The sequence below is a fragment of the Equus przewalskii genome, unplaced genomic scaffold (genome assembly GCF_037783145.1).
Source record: "Equus przewalskii isolate Varuska unplaced genomic scaffold, EquPr2 ChrUn-1, whole genome shotgun sequence".
In the NCBI taxonomy this organism is placed as follows: Eukaryota; Metazoa; Chordata; class Mammalia; order Perissodactyla; family Equidae; genus Equus; species Equus przewalskii.
Genome location: NW_027228758.1, coordinates 705,336 through 717,549, shown reverse-complemented (window position 1 = coordinate 717,549; position 12,214 = coordinate 705,336).

The following is a 12,214-nucleotide window of genomic DNA, read 5'->3' as shown; positions in this document are numbered from 1 at the left end:
ATGTGACTGTATTTGGAGACAGGGTCCTAACAGAGGCAATGACGTGAAGATAAAGTCATTAGAGTGGGCCCCAATCCAGTATGATGGTGTCCTTCTAAAAAGAGGACATGTGCATACAGACACCACAGAGCCAAGACACAAGGAGAAGACAGCCCTTGACAAGCCAAGGAGAGAGGCCTGAGGCAGCTCCTTCCTCATGGCCCAGAGGACACCCGCCCTGCCCACACCTTGCTTGTAGACGTCAGCCTCCAGAACTGTGAGACAGGAACTTGCTGCTGTGGACCAGCCCCCCCACCCCCCACCCCCAGATGTTACTAAGCTGAGCTCCGGGATGTTAATACGCTGCTCAGAGGTCGGGAGGTCTCACAGCCTGGAGGCTGCCTGCACTCGGAGGTGTCTGCACCAGGGGCAGGCTTTCCCAGGGCATTGCAGCATTGTTTAACCTGACGCAAACTGAGCTATTCCTGTCTTCCCCACAGCCCAGTCTTTTACATTTTTTATTTCTTTTGGTATCAGTTTAACGCATTTTGTTGTTTGAATCCCTTTAGTCTTTTATTTTTCTGGTTTTAATGATTTTACTTATCTCAGTCATTTTTAATCTCTGTTTTGTCTTCTAGCTATTTTATACTATTTTCTTTTATCTCATCTTATCTTCCAGATTTATTGTATTATCTTTTTATTCTCCATCTTTTATTTCTTACCTTTGCCCTATCGTGTCTTTGTTCTATCTGTTAGTTTCTTTTTAGTTTTTTTGGTTTATTTTTAGTTCATATTATCACTTTGCCTGCTGCCTTTTTTTTTTTTACTTTTTTACCATCTTTTTATCTCTTCTTAGTTTATCTTTTTATAGACTATTGCATTATCTCCCTTATTTTACTGTTTTCAATTCTCTCAGCTTATTAAATGTGGAGGCTGGAAACACAGCCCTCAGGGGAGAGGAACGAGGCGAACCCAGGCCCCAGGCTCAGGAGGCTGGGGGCTGTGCGTTCCAAGCTGGCCCTCCCAGCAACTCTCAGTAGATGCCCTCTGTGCTCCACAGCTGACCCCTCCTCTCTATCAGGATTCATCTGTGTACTACGGGAGACTTTGGGATAAAGTTCTCTCAGGAAGACACCAGGTTTGCTCACAGGCATAACACATCAGAACTGCTGGAAGAGCCCAGCTTCCTCACATCACATGCCACCAGCCTGCTCCAAGTGCACTGCTCCACCTAAGACCAACCAGCAGAATTCAGTCCAGGGCTGTGCAGGAACCACGCTGACTTGTCCGCGTGGCTGTGGCACGGAGGAAATTTCCCTTCCGGGAGAACTCTCAACAGACCTCCTCCGGTTTAATTTTAACAGGAAACTAAGTGGCCTTGATCCTTGGAAGAGGCACAACAGAGGGTCTCTCATTCATTCATTCATTTGATAAATATGTATTGAGAACCTACTGTGTGCCATGAACTGTGCTAGAGAATGACAATAAAATGAAGAGAAAAGGAACGAGGGTCTTTGCTGTCATAAAGTTTATAGTCTAATAAAAGGATATTTAACTATGACCCATCTGATTTGCCTCCCTTCAAGGAGTTCATTATGTCAGAGACTGCTAGTTATTCCCCCAGTATCTGGCTTTCCCTTCCAGAGTAATACAAGTTTTAGCTGAGAAAATGACTGCCAATCAAAAGACTGCATTTCCCAGCCTCCCTTGCAGCTAAATATGGCCATCTGCCTAGGTTCTGCCCTACAGGCCCTAAGCAGAGTGATATATGCAACTTCCTGGTCATGGCCTTAACAAGAAAGGGTGTATTCTGCCCATTCTTTCTCCCTTCTACTGGCTGGAATGTGGACGTGAGGACAGAAGCTGTAGCAGCTATCCCAGGCCAGAGATGAAAGGGGGCATTGAAAAAGGAGTCTGGGTCTCTGATACCACAGAGCCCTCATAAAGTTCGTATGGCTTGTTCTTGGACAATTACAGGAGGGACTAAGAAACTGCTGTCTTATATAAGCCACTGTGACACTGGCAGCTAAATCAGTTTTCTCTAGCACGAAGGTCTCCCCCAAAGCTTTCCCTTGTTTTGAGGCGAGCCTGGAATCATATCCTTCTGAGAACTTTTAGAGAATAACTAGATATATCCCTGCGGGGTTGCTCTCAGAGGCAAGAAAGAGAGCCCTTCCTTGTCACCAGGGCGCGTGAGGGAGAGCGATGTGCCACGTTTCATGACTACACAAGCCTCACTGTGCCCTGTGCTCTTGAGTCCTGGAAAAGTAAGCTGGGTCCTAGCACTTGTTCCCACTTTAAATATCTTTTTCATGACAAACTATTTATGCAAACTAAAGAAGCTATTCTGTTACAAACAGTCTTTCATCAGTGGAATCTACACCAATGACCATGCTGACTCCACCTCTCTGCCAACAATGTGATTCCTTTCCAAATTTTCTACTGTTAGTGTAGAACTCCAAGCTGGCCCTTAAAATGTTTACTTCCATGCTCCCCAGGCACATTTTCAGTAACTTCTCCAGCTGTCTGAGCTCCCTCGCATTAGCCCTGCCCCTCTGCAGACAGGCTGTTGTCAAAGCCTGAAGACCCCTGCACCACTGAAAACTCTGTAGAACCCTAACACTGCATTTAGTCTTGCTTCTACCCAACCACGTGACAGGGACCCCTTACACCAGCCTGCTCGGGCTGTTATAACAAGATGCCATGGACTGGGGGCTTAAACAGCGGATATTCACTTCTCACTGTCTGGAGGCTGGACATGCAAGATCAAGGTGCCAGCAGATTGCGTTCCAGGAAGAGAACTCTCTTTCTGCCTTGTAGATGGCTGCCTTCTCCCTGTATCCTCACTTGGTGAAGAGAGAGAGTTCTCATCTCTCTTCCTCTTCTTATAAGAACACTAATTCCCCTCCTGGATTTTGGGGAGACACAAACATTCATCCATAACCCCTCTCCTCCCTACTCCCTGCTGTCTTGTTCATAGTTGCATCCCCAATCCCCAAAATAAATAAATTGAGTCATAATCCTGCATAATTCTAAACTGCAAAGGATAATGGTTATGTCCTTCCAGAGAGTCCTTGAAGTTGCCTCCAGACATTTAAGGTATTTCTCCCACCATGGGTCTGGATACAGTTCTCAGCAAAAACTACTATTACTTTTTATTTTGGGATGTAATAGCATAATATCTATAAAGAGGACTAGGATCTTTGAAATAATTTTATTTCTAAGAATTAGGCCCTTTTCTTTACAGTTCTGTGTGGAAATGAAGCCAAGGTGAATGGGCCATTTCAACCTCAACGTCACTAGGCTTCCAGATTCTTTTTTTTTTTCCTAAAGATTGGCACCTGAGCTAACAACTGTTGCCAATCTTTTTTTTTTTTCTGCTTTATCTCCCCAAATCCCCCCAGTACATAGTTGTATATTTTAGTTGCAGGTCCTTCCAGTTGTGGGATGTGGGATGCCGCCTCAACGTGGCCTGATGAGCAGTGCCTTGTCCGCGCCCAGGATCCGAACTGGTGAAACCCTGGGCTGCCACAGCGGAGCGCACAAACTTAACCACTCGGCCACAGGGCTGGCCCCAAGATTCTTAAATTGTAGTCTATGAGGGTATCTGTGGTTGTAAGTCTCTAAGATGGCCCCAATGATCCCTACCTCTTGGTGTGCACGCCCTTGCCCTATGTAATACCTTCCCATTGAGTGTGGGCTGAAACTTCTAACGGACAGAATAAGGCAGAAGTGACAATGTGTGATTTGGATACCACATCATAAAAGGCAGAGTGGCATTTGGATCATTGGCTCTAAGGGAAGCCACCTGCCACGTCAAGCAGCCTTTGGAAAGGCCCACATGGTCAGGAACTGAGGCCTCCTGCCCGCAGCCATGAGAGTGACCTTAAAAGCAGACCCTCCAGCCCCAGTCGAGTCTTCAGAGACTGCAGCCCTGGGCGATAACTTCATGAGAGACCTACTAAACGACCCTGAGCCGGAAACACTCAACTAAGCCACCCCCGGCTTCCTGACACTCTGAAACTGTGTAAGACGACAAATACTTATTGTTTTAAGTTGCTAAGTTTTAGGGTAATTTGTTATAGGGAATAGGTAAGGAGATAATATCAATAAGATAACTCCACAGCTTCTAAATATATTTACCTTCTATGGAAGGGATTGGCACCTACGAAAAAGAAAATCAGTAAATGAGAATCTGAGAGAATATTTGCTCTCTGGAAAGCATGATTGAATCATCTGCATAATCTGTATCCTCCCAAACCTCTTAGCATGATGCTGGACGCAAAATTAGCAAATTGATTAATTGATGGCTGCTTACTGAGACTTGCATTGCTTTCCATTTGCCTTACTTAAACAAATATTTAGTAGATTCACAACGCTCTTTCTGGAGTGAAGGAGAGTTATTTTGCTTGGTGAATCTATTTTAAATGTCTTCTCTGAGGTCTCCCGGACCACCCCCACTCCCACCCCCATCTTCATACCAGCCATCAGAGGTTGGCATTCTTTCCGTGCCCCCGAGAACACCTCTGTTTGGGCACTTGGCACCTCACTGCAATTGCCTGATTGTTGGCTGTCTCCCTCAGCAGGCTGGGGGATTTTCGAAGGCAGAAACTGTGGCTTATTTAACTTTGTTCTTAGAACAGCACAGTCTCTAGCTCACAGTATAAGCTCAACAAATATGTCTTACGTGAGTGAATAAGAATGTATTAATGAAGGAAGGAAGAAAGCAATGAATCAATGAGTTGGCCTTGAAAGAAAACTAAGTGGCCTGAAAAAATTCTTTCCCCCTCGGATTTCTGTTCAGCTATAAAATGAAGGGGTTGGACAAGATCGTGTCTAAGACCCTTTCCATTCAGCCCTTCTGTGATTTATGATTGAAGATGAGTGTGGGAACCTATGCCCTTCTATGACCTTCAAAAAGCAATGTTAGGAAGAAAATGAAGATAAGAGTGGAAATCAGTGAAAAAGGAAACAGACCAACAATGAAGAAAATCAATGAAAGCAAAGGCTGTTTCTTTGAAAAGATCAATAAAATTGATAAACCTCTAGCTAGACTGATCAACAACAAAAGAGAAAAGACACAAATTACCAATATCAGGAATGAAAGAGGGGGAGCATCACTTCAGATCCTACAGACATTAAAAGGATAAGAAGGGAGTATGACTAACAACTTTTTAGAATTAATTTAGCAACTTACATGAAATGGACAAATTACTTGAAACACACATATTAGAAAAACTGGTCCAAGAAGAAATAGAAAATCTGAATAGCCTATTATCTATTTAGGATTTGAGTTCATAATTTTTTAAAAACTGGCAAAATTCTATCAGTCATTTAAGGATGAAATAATACTAATCATACATTAATTGTTTCAGTAAACAGAGGAGGAAGGAACATTTGTCAACTCATTTTGAGTCCAGCATTACCCTGATGCCACAACCAAAGATCTAACAAGAGAAGAAAACTACAGACTAATAACCTACTGTAATAGGATTTTATTTAGTTAGTTAGTTTGAGGAAGATTGGCCCTGAGCTAACATCTGTGCCAGTCTTCGTCTATTGTATGTGAGATGCCACCACAGTGTGGCTTGAAGAGCAGCGCTAGGTCTGTGCCTGGGATCCAAACCCTCAAACCCTGGGCTGCCAAAGCAGAATACATAAACTTAACCACTAGGCCACTGGGCCAGCCCCTGCAATAGGATTTTACTACACTCCTGTTGGAATGGCTAAAAGAAAAAAGATAGACAGGGGCCGGCTCTGTGGCCTCATGGTTCAGTTCAGCATGCTCAGCTTTGGCGGCCTGGGTTCAGTTCCCAGGTGCAGACCCACCCCACTCAGCAGCCATGCTGCGGTGGTGACCCACATACAAAATAGAGGAAGATGGATACAGATGTTAGCTCAGGGACAATCTTCCTCAAGCAAAAAGAGGAAGATTGGCAACAGATGTTAACTCAGGGCAAATCTGCCTTGCAAAAAGAAAAAGAAAAAAAGATGAACAATACCAAGTGTGAGCAAGGATGCTGAGCAATCAAACTCTCATGTATTGCTGGTCGATGCATAAAATGCCACAACCACTTTCCAAAATAGTTTGGCAATTTCTTATAAAGTTAATGTACACTAACCATACGACCCAACAATTCCCCCACAAGATATATACCCAAGAGAAATGAAAATATATATCCACAAAGACTTTTACACTAAGGCTGAAAGAAGTTTTATTCGCAACAGCCCCAAACTGGAAACAATCCAAATGTCCATTAGCAAGTATGGTTAAACAAACTGTGGGAAAGCCACAGAATGGAACACTACTCAACAATGAAAAGAAACAAACTGCTGATACTTGCAACAACTGGGCCAGACACAGAAGGGTCCACACTCTATGGTTCTGTTTTTATGAAAATCTTGAATTTGCAAAAGTATTCTGTAGCGACAGGAACCAGACTGCTGGTTGCCTGGGGTCGGTGGTTGGGGGACACTGGCTGCAAAGGGGCATGGGGGACTTTTCAGGGGTGATGGAAATGTTCCATATCTTGGTTGTGGTGGTGGTTACATGAGTGTACACATTTGTCAAAACTCATTGAACTGTACCCTTAAAAATGGTGTATTTTATTTTAAGTAAATTATATCTCAATAAAGTTAATTTAAAAAGAAAAAAAGGCACCGTAGCTGCGTCCTATGTTGAGGGAATGTGGTTTGAAGCCAGTCTCAGTCTCCATCTCCCCATCTTCCTTCAACATGTTTCCAGCCTCGTTACCTCAAAGCCTCCCCATAGCAGGGCTCCTTTCTCTGTGAAAGTTCTCTTTCCCAGCACGTGCTCCCCACCTGCCACCCCCAGCCAGGACCTTTCTTCCTCACCCTCCGCAAACGGGAGCGTCCTGACCCCCTGCCAGCTGGCTTTAAGAGCGACCTGTCTGTGCTTCCCCAGGTGCGGGCTTGGGGCCAAATCTGGGCAGCGTCAGCAGCTTGTGCTCCGCAGACGCAGAGTTGGCCCTCAACTCAATACATCAGCCTTCCCAGCTCTCGCTCGGTCTTGGCAAGGGTGAGAGACTGCACACAGAGTCTCTGGCACCTTTGCCTTCAGACCTCAACGCTTATCCGTGGACCACCAGGGCCAGGTTCTCTGGCTGTGCATGAAGTTCCACAGACCTGGCCCAGGCTTCTTGGTCTTGTCCCCAGCCTGAGTCTCATCCTCTTTTCAGATCCTAACTCCCTCTGTCCCAGGTCCTCTCTTGCTCCTAAGTCATCATTCCACCTAAGAAATCCCAAATAGAAATAGAGCTGTTTAAAAGAAAGAAATTCAGGTCGGCAGTGATTGTGGCATAGGCTCCTCTGACAAGCTGTTAGCATCCCTTGAGAAGGAATACCCTGGGCTGGAAGCGGTCGTCTCCACCAGGTGAATGACTCCCTGCAAGGCTCAATGACCTTGCTGCTCACATTACTGAGGGACCTGCCACCACTCAGTCCCTCCCTGGGGATATGTACATGAACAGATTGGGGACATAGGGAGCAATGCTAGCCAAACAGAGAGAGAAAAGGGATGCCAAGAGGGCTCCAGCCCTGCATTTCTTTGTAGAGTCTTCTTTGCACATCTGTTCCAGGGAGAGGCTGAAGCGTGGAATCCAGATGGGCCGCCATGGCCACAGGCCTCCCAGCCATGGGATTTGGGGATTGAGGCAAAAGCATCCTAAGGGAGCCACGGCTCTTTACCCCCAGCCACTTGTCCTGCCACTTTTGGACGGCAAAGAGGGTGCAATTACCCTGGTCATGGGAATGGCTGGACCCCTCCGACTTGGAGACAATGGCTTGGCCAGAGCACGTGGGCGAGCCCAGGAGACTGGCTCGGGTCTGTGGCTTCCTGGGAGGAAGTGAGGCATTGTTTCGGGGGCTGTGTGGGCCCGCTGGAATGCCGCACAATGCAGGGAGCAGTGGGCGCCAGGTCCAGCCCACCGACAGTGGGAACTTGTTTATTGCTTTAATGACCCCACAGTGGATCCACCTGGAAACAGACCTGCTAATGAGCGGAGACAGAGCTGGCACAGCCCCAAGGGAAGCCTGTCGGGCCAGCTCCCCTGGAGGCGCTAAGGGTGTGTGGTCTGAGACTGGAGGGCTGGAAGTAGAGACCTGGGTTCCTCCTGGGAAAACCACAGGGAGATCTCCTGCTTTTCCATCCCCATCCGCCTCCTGCTGTGGGGTCATGAGAAGGCAGAGTAGTGGAAGGCGCTGAGATTGAGGATGGGAGGCATAATCGGGCTTCCCGTTCCAGCCTCTGCTCTAATCTGCTGGTGGCCTTGACCAAGCCATCTAAGCTTTCTGGGCCTCAGTGTCCCCATCTTTTGGGAAGGGATACCAGAACCATTCCTGCTGTCTCCCTGCTTCCCTAGGGTGTTGGGAGGATAAGGTAAGATCAGACACAGCAACCGCTTTGAACTCCTTGGAAGAAAAAACCTTTTAGACATCAAGGCTTTGTGCTGTTTGCTTCTTCCCCCTGTGGCTGGAACCTGGGAGCCCGGGCAGATGTACTGTCTGGGACTCGGTTTTCCTAGACTGTTTGTCAGACACCTGCCAGGGCCTGAGACAAAATTAAAAACCGCTCATGTGTCAAGGACACAGGGGAGCCAAGGGTGCGCTGTATAGGAGAGGGCCACTGTGGGCTGGGGCTGCCCTGCCGGCTCAGGAGCCAGGTGGGAAATGTCCGGGAACGTGAAAGCCATTGGTAGCCTGCAGTCAGCCGCTGTAGGAGTTTTGCACTGCAGAAATCAGCAATCTCTACAAATCAGGGCACTTGTTTTTTGAAAGCTAGACCAGCAGGTCTGTGGAAGGCTTACTTAGCACTGCTCCGACCCCACCCCTCTGCCCAGCCAGGTCTCCCCAACGCAGGTGTGGCTTGTTTCCCCTCTGGACACAGACCCTGGAGGCCTGAGTAGTTAAGAAAATGGTCCCAGTCCAGGCAGGCGTGGGGCGGGCACGACTAGTGGGATGGAGGTTTCTGGATTCTGGGGCTAGAGCTAGGAGAGGACTTGTCTCCTCTGCACCATGCTGAGTTCTGAGGGGCTGGGAGCCAACCCAGAGCTCCAGGTGATGCTGAGGAGGCTGCTGCTCTGGGCTTTTCTTTGCCCTGGTTCAAACACAACAGAGGCTGGGGATGGGGACTGCAGACCTCATGCGTTGAACATATCAGGCATCTATGAGGACATTCTTACAGGAGCATAACTCAGGAATCTCGTTAATTATTTAAGGAATTGTTTGCTTGCTTGTGTTTTGGGGGCTTGTTTTTAATCCAAGAACTTTCTTTATAGGCTGAAAAGGGGCGATGATCACAGATTCTGCTGGAGGCCTCTGACTTGGCAGGCATTGGAGGATAAAACTGTGAAGCTGAAGGAGGAAGCTGCCAGTGACCTGCGATGGGTCAAGGGGACAGCTCTGGGCCTGGAAGCCGGGTTCTAGTCTGGCTCTGCCATCTGCTCCAGGGCAAACCCCTCGCTGTCTGTGGTCTCCGTGCTCTCATCTGTGCCCTGTGGTCATCAGCAGGTGACGCTCTAGGGGCTCTGGCTGCATCCATGTTCTCTGACATAGAATTTGTCTTCCTTGCCCTTTGCTTTCTCTTATCAATGTCCCTACTCTAATGGGGTGGCACATGAGCTTGAGGTCACACCCCCCCCGCCCCCCCGCCAGCCAGGGCCTATCTGTTTGTGGCAAAGGCATGTGCTCCAGAGTCCAGCAGGTGCTCAGCTTACATCTTGGCTCTTGCCTCTTCCTAGCTGTGTGACCTGCACTGACTTCTCTGATCCATCACCTCATCTGAGAAGAGCAATCTACAAGCCCGCTCCCCAGGGTTCCTGGGGGAATTGGTGGCATCACTCATAAATCCTTGACATAGGCTCCACCACACAGTGGATGTGCAGAAATGGTAGCCGTGGTCTGTGCTTCATTCTGGGGGTTTCCTGCTCTCTAAAGCAAGATGACACAGGCAGGCCCACGAGGGACCTGCTGCTTAGGAGAAGTAGGCGACCTTGAATCCCCTGTCCAGGGGGATATGCATCTCCAGGTGGTCTTACCAGGGGATTTCAACCCAACAAGTGAAAGTCACCGCCTCCCAGGGGAAACCCCCACATTGTCACAAGGAAACTGCATAACTGATCTGAGGCAGACAGGCAGGGTGCTCGGGGCCCGGTTTTGACTTGGGCAAGTCACTTAGCTGCTCTGTTCCCCGTTCTCTTGTTTATGATATGGAGTGCATCTCTGCCCTGCCTCATTGCCCTGGACAAATAAGGTCACTGAGGAGCAAGTGCTGAGGAGCAAATGAAATCAGTCAAACTGTTTTAGAGCACTCTATAAAATGGATTATTATCACAAATGATATATAATCAATCTCCAGGGCCCAGGACAGCCCTTGGAGATTTCTTCATAGGTACAAGAATCTCTTCTCTTTCCCATTCTTTGCTAGGGAGTTTTTTTTTCCAGTGGAAGCCTCTGCACCTCGGGGACAGAGTGGAGCCGAACGTCCAGTGTGGTTCGCAGTCCTGTCTCCTCCCTCCCACTCGTCCCTCCACAGGGAAATCCCGGTGTATTTTTAGGGAGCCTCATTGCTGCCGCCTGGCTTCCCCTCCAGGGCCAGCCTGGGAAAGCTCTCGGAACACAGGCCTAGGCTGCTGCAGAGACGGGCCTGAGCCCTTCTCCTCTCTGACCCTGGGCTTTGTCCCCAGAAGGGCTGACCAGGGTAGGAGGCCCAGGGGCTGAGATGGCCAGAAAGACAAAAGGTGTGGCACTGACAAGCAGAGTGAGAAATGCGGGTCAAGTCTCGGGGAGGGAGGGACAGACTGTGAAGGCCCCCAAGAAGAGAAAATGAGTAAACAGCTCAGCCACTGCCCTGTTCTGCCTCGTGCAGGCTGAGGGCAGGGCTCCAGGCCCCTGGCAGGTTAGCTTCAGATTGCGAAAGTTGGGGGTGGAGCAGGCCGGGGACACCCCCTCCTCTGGGAGTAGGTTAAATAATCTTCAGCTGCAACAATAAAGATCATTTATGACCTGATGCCCCAGCCTGATTCGGAAGGCCGCAGGGCGGGGGGGGGGGGGGGTGGGGGGGTGGGGGGGTGGGGGGGTGGGGCGGTGGGGGGTGGGGCGGGGGGGGTGGGGGTGGGGGGGTGGGGGGGGTGGGGCGGTGGGGGGGGGGCGGGGGGGGGTGGGGGGGTGGGGGGGTGGGGGGGTGGGGGGGTGGGGGGTGGAGGTGGATAATGTGTCTCCTCCACTCTGTCCCTCCAGGGTTAATTATCTGAACAGTCTTTGGACTTTGGCACACTCAAAAGAGAAAGAAGATCTGCAAATCATTAAGCCAGGGAATGGCCTTCACGAAAGAAGCGTCTGTGGGCGCGGGGCAGACGGTATGCAGGTGCCCCCTCCGTGCGTCCGTGTGGCCTGGGCGTCGGTGGGTCAGAGAACCGGAGCAGAAGTGGCCAAGGGCTCCAGGGCCGGGAGGACGCCCGCAGGGAGCCTGCGAGTCGGGTCTGGGGGGGGGGCGGGGGGGGTGGGGGGAAGGCAGGCGCGCAGCGGGCCCCCTCCCCTGTCGTCTCTACGGCTCTCCGCACGTTTTCAAATGCTAGCGTTGGCAGTGTCCTTGAAGGGATTGAAAGAACTCAGAACACCACCAAACAAGTCAGGGTAATGATGGCACTCAGTGCGACAGGGCACGTGTTCCGGAGTCCGGGAAAGCATCTGCTGTCGTCTCCTGCCCCCCGACTTGTCCCCCGGGGGCAAAGCCGCGTCCCGGAGCCTTCCCGCCCTGGCCAGGCCTCCTGCCTCGGCCGGCGGGCTGTGCCTGCTCGGTGCATCCTGCACCACTCGCATCACTGAAATGTGTGCGTGTGCACGGTGGGGCAGGATCGGCTCCCACGGGCCGGGGGCCGGCGCGGGCTCTCCCGAGAGGAGCGCCGGGGTCGCACTCATCCAACAGGGGTCCCTAACAAGGCCCCAGACGGGACTTTGTGTCTCCTGCTCCACATTTGCCCCTGGCTTCCTGAGGAACCCCTCTGGAATCACAGCCTGTGGGTGCCTGGAGGAACAGTGAGAGGTCATCGGATCCATTTCACAGAGGAGGAAACCGACGGTTCTTTCCTTTCCCAAAGCGGCTCTCGGGACTCCCATTTGCTTTCTAAATGATTTTGCACATTGGTTTTTGCTGGTTACGTATATCTTTACCGAAGACAGTGTTGCAGGTGCCCTCCCAACCAGGGTCGTTAACGTG